This window comes from Panulirus ornatus, chromosome 18 (assembly GCF_036320965.1).
Source record: "Panulirus ornatus isolate Po-2019 chromosome 18, ASM3632096v1, whole genome shotgun sequence".
Lineage (NCBI taxonomy): Eukaryota > Metazoa > Arthropoda > Malacostraca > Decapoda > Palinuridae > Panulirus > Panulirus ornatus.
In genome coordinates this window covers 58,998,192-59,005,483 of record NC_092241.1, presented here as the reverse complement: position 1 = coordinate 59,005,483, position 7,292 = coordinate 58,998,192, and the positions used below count along the sequence as shown (strand labels likewise).

General features: G+C 43.4%; 1 long non-coding RNA gene across 1 annotated transcript; it reads left to right on the top strand.

Annotated features, from left to right (window-relative positions):
* Positions 1-366: 366 nt before the first annotated feature.
* Positions 367-7,034, top strand: LOC139754920 (uncharacterized). The gene is made up of 4 exons (XR_011713986.1): positions 367-503; positions 1,755-1,828; positions 4,372-4,468; positions 4,994-7,034. It is a non-coding gene; the product is annotated as an uncharacterized lncRNA (long non-coding RNA).
* The last annotated feature ends 258 nt before the right edge of the window (positions 7,035-7,292 follow it).

Sequence of the window (7,292 nt, the reverse complement as noted above, 5' to 3'; positions counted from 1 at the left end):
TAATTTCACCAACTCTGTCCTTGACATCGAACTCCATACCATTCCCCAGGAGTCCATGAATATCTGTGTACGTGACATTCATCCATGATGTACCTGACATTCATCCATGAACATCTATGTACCTGACATTCATCCATGAGCATCTACGTACATACCAGACATTTACCGTAAATCTGACACTGTTTCCTCGTTATCTTTTAGTTTATGTTTTCTTGATTTGGTCATTTCATCCAGTCTTTTTTTTTTTTTTCATTTATTCTCTATATTGTTCCACTTTCCTTGTCGATAAAACAATCTGTTGAACTTTTCACTGTTCGCTGGTGGTTGTGTCATCATGCATCATGTACTAAAGCCCAGTGTGTGGTCAGGTGTCGCCAGGGTTGGTGCTAGCGGTCCTGCTGGTGGTGGCGGCGTCGTCCAGCCTCGCTGCCCCGAACTTGTTCAAAGCCTTCGGGTACTTCCCTTCTGTACTCGGCCGCTTCCCTAAGAGAAACGAACTGCAGGTAAGTAGTCGTTGTTAAGCTGGTACACATGGTGGGTGACATCGTAATAAGAGGAAAAGGAACACTGAGGACAACATGGATACAGTTGTTCACTGACATAAACAATACTACAGCATAAACTTGATTCGCTGATTCAGTGTATCACAAACATCACTTCACACTGTTTCAAACATAGCAACTCTATGAACCTAACAGCCATATGTAATCCTTTGCGTCACTACATTTCTTTACATCATCTTTAGATATATTCTTTCCTTCGTGCTAAGCTTTATATGTTCGATGATTGTGACCGAAATTTTGACGTGAAGTCAATCTTTACTGACGTTCCAGTGGATGACTTGAAGTTTTTGTCTGAAGAGCTTAATAAACGCACACTATTTTTGTCCTCGACTACAGTCATCAGAGTAATGACGCAGTGAATCAAGGACTATAAGTTTGTTTCAGTAATGAGTGATAACTACATAGATACACACACTCCCTCGAACCTCATGTAGAATTTTCCTGTGAAGATGATGAGGGCACCTTACTGTGGACGTCATGTTGTACAAACACATGAACCAGTTTGTCTTCAACATATCCAGGAAACATTTCATTGTCTGCTCATATTTGCACTTCTGCTCAGCTCACCAGAATAAGAAAGACAATCCATGTTTACCTTGATGTTTCTTCGTGCATTCCGGATTTGTAGTCCCGAATTTTTTTACGGTGAAATCAGCAAAATAAATGATATTGTGTCGTCCTTAAAGTACCCCAAATGACCTTCATTGATCGAGCTTTGTATAGTGACCTAAAGAAAACAAAATGGCAGAAAAATGTCTAATGTAAAGCTATGTCACTATAGTATGTTTCTTACAACTTTATTTCCCTATCGTCATGTGATGTGATGATACTTATTGTCCTTTACTTAATACCGAGCATTTTGTGAAGGTATCGAGTGCTCCGTGGTATATGTACGGCATCATGACAAGCCAGACAGACAGTCAGTCAGTCCACCATGTGAGTCAGTCAGCCAAACAGTCAATCAGTATACCATGTGGTTCAGTCAGCCAGACAGTCAATCAGTATACCATGGGGGTCAGTCAGTCAGTCAGTCCACCATGTGGGTCAGTCCCGTGCATTGTACGTCAGATCATCCTTGTGTCCTTATCATGAGATCCTCCTACTCCTGACCATGAGACAGCCTCTAGTCATGTTTGGTATCCTGACGTGGATGAAGGAGTGGTAACCTATGGTGTTCTTGTGTCCCTACAGTATCCTCTGCCGGGGGTGCTGCCGCGGGACACCGAGGAGCTCTGGTACGGCTTCGACGAGGAGGGCTACTCCAGGTGAGTCTTCCCCGTGGTTCCCCGTGCACCAGGTCCAGCCCGACTACACTGAGCTCTGTAACAACTCCCTAGAATGTAAACAAAGAACTGCCACATGTCACCATCAGAAGTGGTGTAAAGCTGTTAAGGCTTCTGACCACCTCAGATGCTCTGGCAGTATATCCTCTCTCTCTCTCTCTCTCTCTCTCTCTCTCTCTCTCTCTCTCTCTCTCTCTCTCTCTCTCTCTCTCTCTCTCTCTGCATCATCCAGCAGGTGTTGTATACCTCACAGTACCGCAGCACAGCAGGCGGCCAGGTGGGTAACAGCCGATCAGGCAGGAAAGTAACTCATGCATCTATGGCGGGAGGGACACACACACACACAAACTCATACCTTAGTCTAGGGTGCTTGTGTGCGTGTATACACACATAGGATTAGAGATATGATACATATATACAAAGTTAAAAGACGAGACCGCACAAGTGTAAAACTTTCTCCCCGTAACACACATTAATCATTGATCACAATAATATACTGGGATAAGGAAGGAGGTACAAACAAACTTTGAAAATAATATCGTGGACAAGGCAGGAGAAAATGAAAAAAAAAATCTTCCATAGTTTCATCATAAGGAAATTGTCAATTAGAGAGCAGCTGATCAAATTGACGGGAATGAGTTGTGGAGGATTATGTAAAGATTGATGAGGAACTGAAGGACAAGTTCAGATGTGCTGTAACAGTGAAGACACTGTAGCCCCAGCAACTGTGACATGCATGGGAAGGTCTTACGCGGAACTGAGGTATCTAGAAAAGACATTAGCAATACTAAAGTACTTGACCCATACATGGCTGGTGGTCCCGATGAAATGTCACAATATGTACTGAAGATGTGTGAATATACATATGAGAGGACACTTTCTGTACTGGTCAGCACGTTGCTGGAGAACAGCAGAGTGCCAAGGGAATGGAAAAGGAAAAACATCATACCTTTCCATGAAAAATGAGACCAGGAAGAACCGCTGTACTACAGACGGGTCACCCTGACCAATGTGGTCTGTGAGGTACTGGAGAAGATAATCAGACAGGAAATGAATGACTCTACAGAATAGAAAGCACCAGAGTTATATACAACACTTAGGGCGAGGCGGTCACTGAAGGCATTGGAAACCACTGCATAGGAAGCTGATTAAGAAGCTAAATCGCCAGGCAGGAATAAGGGGGAGACTCCCTGGATGGGTAGAAAATGATATTAGTGGACACAGGGCGCATGCCAGAGGAGTTTTCTCTATATGAGCTGAGGTCCCCAATGGAGTGCCTCAGGGTCCTCCACTGGGACCGTTACTCTTCTTGATCTTTATGAACAACTTGTCTGAAGGAAGTGACTCCTACCTGAGCATGTTTGCAGGTGACTCCGAACATGAGGGATGTGAGAATCAAGGAAGATTGCCTCAACTTACAAAGGAACCTGACAGACTCCAAAGCTGGTTTGATCCAGGCTTCATGAAGTTCAACCCGAGTAAATGTTGAGTCATGAGGATGGGCTACAGCGACGAGGCCTCAATATCAACATCATACAAAAGGATGTGAGTTGGAGGAAGATGCGTGCCAGAGGGTCGTGGAAGTTGACATCATTCTTGTCCTGTTGTTAGAGTTCCACATTAGAAGAATAGTCACGGAAACCAACTGTCCGTCCTGGCTCAGCCCACTGATAGCACGTCTTCCCCTGTGTATCATATCGCTCCAATTCACTTATTCCTGTGTAAGCCTCACACCCTTTTGCAAGTTCAGACCTCGACCCCTGAAAAATAATTTCATTCCATTTCTAATTCAGTGACACCCACCCTCGCACCCTCGCACCCCACTCCCAACCCTCACCCTATTCTCGTTTCCTTGTTTTTCCACCTCCGACAAGTGTCGCCTCTCCTCACTCATCCTCTCCATACAGTAAACAATGCTTAGGCTGGCTTAGCTACTTTTCCTTCTCTTTCCTAACAGGAAACATGATATACACATCCCTAGTCTGCTTGGGGATAAAAAAAAAAAAAAAAATGAGCCACTAAAAACACGTTTCTAGAACATCTTTCATCATAACGTAGACCATACATCTATCTATATGTCCTCAAATCTCTCTTCCATTCCCAGTGTTACCTCCCCCAGTACAACGCCTTGCCCTACTGCTCTAACCTTAATGGCGCTCGCAGCAAACTACTTCGTGTCCCCCATCGCCCGCCAGATGACTCCTCTCCAGCTGTACTGTTGACACTTCGCAACATCATCGTCACGTTTCATTATCTAAAATTCTGTCGCCGATCATCTGGGGAGCGATCAGCCCTCACGACTCACGCAGCAACACCCAGCTGGACCAGCGGCAGTCCCTAGCCTAGCCGTGGCCACGACCTATGATGATGCACGACCACAACAACACACTGGGAAATACATCACCAAAACACGACACAAACATGATTTGCACTATTGATGAAGTATGATAAAACTTATTGTTGTTGACCATTGATGAGTGTGTGGTGTCATTGTTGCAGTAGTTACAGGTGACCTTCTCCTGCAGGAACGGGCGTGACCTGCGTCACCAGACGCCTGCCCTCACCTACCTCCTCGCGATGTGACCTTGAGCATATGACCTCCTCCCGCCACGCCTCCCTCAGGTGAGTCGCCTCATTTCCTAACCTCTGCCACCACCAACCCATGTTCAGTAACCCACCACTCCCGGGTGTCTCCCCCATGTTCAGTGATCCACCACCCCCGGGTGTCTCCCCCATGTTCAGTAACCCACCACCCCAGGGTGTCTTCCTTCCCCCAGTGTTGTAGGTCACACAGGGGCGAGTGTGAGGCATCTCAGTCAGTATGAGCACCTGCACCATGGCTAGCATCATGGATCGTGAGGCTGACCCTTCATTACCATCTTCATGTGTCACACATCAACAGTACAGTTGAAGGTTATGAGCTTCCCTCACCTCCCTCACGTGTGCAACCTAGAGGCCTTCGTGTTTACATTGTGTATGGCCAGCTCCTCGTGGCCAGCAGCAGCGTGTCTTCTGTGGGGGAGATGTTGAGGAAACACACAAAATGTAGATTATTATCAACTTCACGTCACGCATCTGTCATTGGTCGACCTTACTCTTACTATTTTCCTATTCTAAAACATTTATTGTCGTGTGTTTTACCTGCAGGTGTGAGGTGTACACACTAGACTGGAAGAGGACTTGTTGGATTGCTGAACAAGAGTTGAAGCCCAACTCCAAATTGTTCACTTTAAGTCCTCAGAACATACACAGATCTTGATCAGTACGACACGGAGCGTCGTGCCTTCCACAGTTCTCGTTGGATCACAGTCTCGCAGGTGCATCATCTGTTGTAAACTTCATCGTTGGGTTACACTGCCTCCTAGTTAATGTTGTTGGCCGCAGTAACCTTAACATGTATCTTGAGTTGACTTAGGGAACCTATTTTCTTACAACTAAACTTCTCTTGTCACTTCCAAAGACGGGTAACCGAACAACCACAGAAACTACCCAGTTGTCATTATTGTAACATACATGAACAACAGTTTAACACACCTGACGCAGGATAATCTGTGTAAACAACCCTAAGACTCAAAGATTCTTTATCATCTTCAACATTAACACTGATGACACGCCACTTTACACATAAGTTATGCTTTAAGCAGCCGTAACCATGACATGTCGCCAAACTTCTTTCCGTAAATTACAGTTTAGCTTTCTAGATGGTTGGTGAAACTTGTTGATGGAGGGAGGAAAGCCTCGGTCCCGACACCCATCCTGTTATGCTCCGTTATGCCATTTTGGTTGGTGTTGCATGAAACCCTTCCTCATGCTGAAATATAGAAAGCTCATAATTTTTTTTCTTATTTCTTGTCAATTTAGACGATTAGTGTGTACTGTGCGTCAGAGTCTGGGCTTTTAATGAAAGAACTTAAACACATCAAATTCCGACATAGATGTATTTACAAAACATCTTAAGTCAGATTATTAAAATACTTGTACCTGGGTTTTAGTAGATAATAAAGGTGGATATTGGTTAATTGTACATTTTTCAGAACTTATTGTTAAGTTCGAATGATTTGTATATTATGATTACGAGTTCTCCAGATGTAAGGAATAGATGGCAATACCATCCAAAAGTTCTAAAGTTACCCACATGGGTCACATGCATAGTGAGTGTATGTGGCCACATGCACAGTGAGAGTATGTGGTCACGGGTCACATGCATAGTGAGTGTATGTGGCCACATGCATAGTGAGAGTGTATGTGGTGTTAGTATTATCTTCAACACATGAAGAAGGTGGTCAAGATTTTTCGGTTGTTGGATGTAACTTACGTCGACGACCTTAATGACCCTGGCAGTTGATAGGCTTACAAGCCCAATCAACCAACAACCATCGTTATCACGTTCCCACAGCCAGCACATTGTCCTAACATGGAGAGCATTTTCTTTTCTTTGATATCATATGTATCTAGTTATTTATTCACATATGAGCTTCATGTGATTAAATGGTTATCAAAACACAATGACAATTATGTGAGTACTACTCAGACTCGTTCGTTGTCACACATTACTCTGAACCATAGACAGTGTATTGAGTGTGCTGTATAACTCATCATTGTGGATGTCTGCTCGTGTGTCGTCATGTGCTGCACTGCGTATGATCTAATAATGAACGTGTAATGAAGCACCTGAAGCCTCGGGAAGAGTATGCCATACCTCATGTTCACAAGGAAAGTACAAATCTGCCAGAAAGTTTACGTGATGGACGATCTCTTGCCTAGCCTGGACCACTACGTCATGTTACACCACCACCAGCGTCAGCTGAGGCTCGCCAAGCGTCCTACATTTCCGGAAAGAAAAATATACACATTTTACTGACTTGCAGATGTAAATGTAATTCAAAGTAAATACACATACACATTTTACTGACTTGCAGATGTAAATGTAATTCAAAGTAAATACCCTTTAAGAATCACCTATGACATTATTTACCGTACCAGTCAGTAGCATTAGTACAAGAATCACTGCTATATTTCAGAATGTTATTTCTATTTTCCTGCCTTTCGTTCTTTATTGAACAGAATCTATGCTAGTGTCTAATTTTCCGCATCAGTTCATAAAAAATACATTTTGATACACATTATTGGTGTGGTAGATTTTATCTTGAGATCATAAATAATCATTTGTCTCAGGAAATGAAAAGTACCTTGAAAATTAATCTTAGTAAAAATGTAACTATACCCTTGAACTTTATGGTCTACGATCTTCAAAGAAAAATAATCCTTAATCTGGGGTGTACATTACTCAGTAAAAGCTTCAATGTCTCGGGAAGTTCTCTGTCCATCTACACAATTCTGTGTGTCCTGTTTAACGTCTATTCATCTCGTCATTTGCAATAAGATTAGTTAACCATTGTTAACTACCCGATACGGTCCCCAATCTCAATGTGTCATAAATGCACGT